Source organism: Physeter macrocephalus, chromosome 7, assembly GCF_002837175.3.
Source record: "Physeter macrocephalus isolate SW-GA chromosome 7, ASM283717v5, whole genome shotgun sequence".
NCBI lineage: Eukaryota > Metazoa > Chordata > Mammalia > Artiodactyla > Physeteridae > Physeter > Physeter macrocephalus.
This window is the reverse complement of record NC_041220.1, coordinates 118,041,625-118,044,034: the sequence shown is the minus strand read 5'-3', so window position 1 is coordinate 118,044,034 and position 2,410 is coordinate 118,041,625.

Genomic DNA, 2,410 nt, shown 5'->3' with positions numbered 1-2,410 from the left:
TATGGAGAACAGTATGGAGCTTCCTTAAAAAACTAAAAATAGAACTACCATATGATCCAGCAATCCCACTACTGTGCATATACCCAGAGAAAACCATAATTCAAAAAGACACATGCACCCCAATGTTCATTGCAGCACTATTTACAATAGCCAGGTCATGGAAGCAACCTAAATGCCCATCAACAGACGAATGGATAAAGAAGATGTGGTACATATATACAATGGAATATTACTCAGCCATAAAAAGGAACGAAATTGAGTCATTTGTTGAGACGTGGATGGACCTAGAGACTGTCTTACAGAGCAAAGTAAGTCAGAAAAACAAATATCATATATTAACGCATGTATGTGGAACCTAGAAAAATGGTACAGATGAACCGGTTTGCAGGGCAGAAATTGAGACACAGATGTAGAGAACAAACATATGGACACCAAGGGGGGAAAACCGAGGAGGGGTGGGGATGGTGGTGTGCTGAATTGGGCGATTGGGACTGACATGTATACACTGATGTGTATAAAATTGATGACTAATAGAACCTGCAGTATAAAAAAAAAACAGAAAAAACAATTAATACTAAACTTTCTTTGGGTTATTTGCATGAAAATATGTTAATATAAATGTTTCAGACATTACATGAAATTTCTAAAAATCTTATATGTTCTGGTATAATGTTATAAGTCATAATTCTAGTTATTATTTTAAAATGTATATCTCAGAAATAACTAAATTTCCTTGTCAATTGCACTATTATGAACTTTCATCAAATCTTTAACTGTGGTCATTTTTAAGTCTTTTGTCATTTACAGACAGTTCTGGGTGTACTCTAATGTTTGTGACTTTCTGTTTGAATAATAATAAAAAAAAAGTCCCACAAGGACTTAGAGGCAAAAAATATACAAATCAATTTTCACTGCAAAGTAAAGGACCTGTTACAGTGGAGGATTACTGGACTGAACGTCAATATTATGACATAGTATGAGTGTGTTTCATATTTGGTAATTGCAATCATTGTTGCTTTTGTTGTGGTCATCCATTTACAATGCTTGGTGTCAGTTTATTTATCTCTTGTAAAAATAAAATACAGTGTGTGTTTGTGTGTGTGTGTGTGTGTGTGTGTGTGTGTGAAAAAAATTATCAGAGAGATTAAATTACATATCCAAGCTCACTCAAGTGACAAAATTTTATCTCAAATCCAAGTTTCCTCATTTCGTGTCCAGTATACGCTCCACTGTCCAATCATCTGAAGTTCCTTTAAGCCCCCATGCTCTACTCTGGTCACCATAGTGGAAGGACAAGGTACCACATAGGAGGGAAATTCCAGAACACTCTTACTATTCATAGTTTTAGTTTTGAATCCTTGTTCTCTCCACCTGATTACATTCATCTCCAGATCTTCCTACACATGGACCTTACTGTTTAGGCCCGTTTGGGTTTTTGTTCTTTTTTTATTCACTTCCACTTGTCTTTTAAAATTGATATATCTATTTTTCTAGAGATCATTTAGGATGCTGTTAAATATTTTTGGGGCTGGCAAGTTCCCTTAGACAGGCCTAGGAAGTCCTGATGGAATTACTAAGCCTGGATTATCAGTCTGGTAACTACAGATGGGTGAAAATGACTATGAACACTCAAAAGGATCCAATATCCTTTGAAACTTCCCCTTGTTATTTTTGTTCTATTGGTTGTATTAGTTAGGGTTTTCTAGAGAAATAGAACAAATATGATATATGCATATATAAAGAGATTTATTATAAGAAATTGGCTCACATAATTATGGAGACTCAGAAGCCCCGTGATCTGCCATTGGCAAGCTGTAGACCCAGAAAAGCTAATGGTTTGGTTCTAGTCTGAAAGCCAGAAAGTTTGAGACCTAAGAAAAGCCATCTTTCCATTCAAGTCAGAAGGCAGGAAAAGACCAACTGAAGTCCCAGCTCAAAGGCAGTCAGATGGGAGGAGCTCCCTCTTACTAGAGGGAGGGTAAGCGTTTTTATTCTATTCAGGCCTTCAGTTGATTGGATGAGACCCACCCACATGAGGGAGAGCAGTTTGCTCTACTCAGACTGCCAATTCAAATATTAAACTCATCCAGTAACACCCTCACAGACACACCCAGAATGACATTAACCAAATATCTGGGCACCACATGGCCCAGTCAAGCTGACACATAAAATTAACATTCAGACCAGTATTAGCAGTGATAGAGAAAAAAATTTTCTCACTTTCAAGAAGACCAGATAGGGGCTTCCCTGGTGGCACAGTGGTTGCGCATCCGCCGGCCGATGCAGGGGAACCGGGTTCGCGACCCGGTCTGGGAGGATCCCACATGCCGCGGAGCGGCTGGGCCCGTGAGCCATGGCCGCTGAGCCTGCGCGTCCGGAGCCTGTGCTCCGCAACGGGAGAGACCACAAC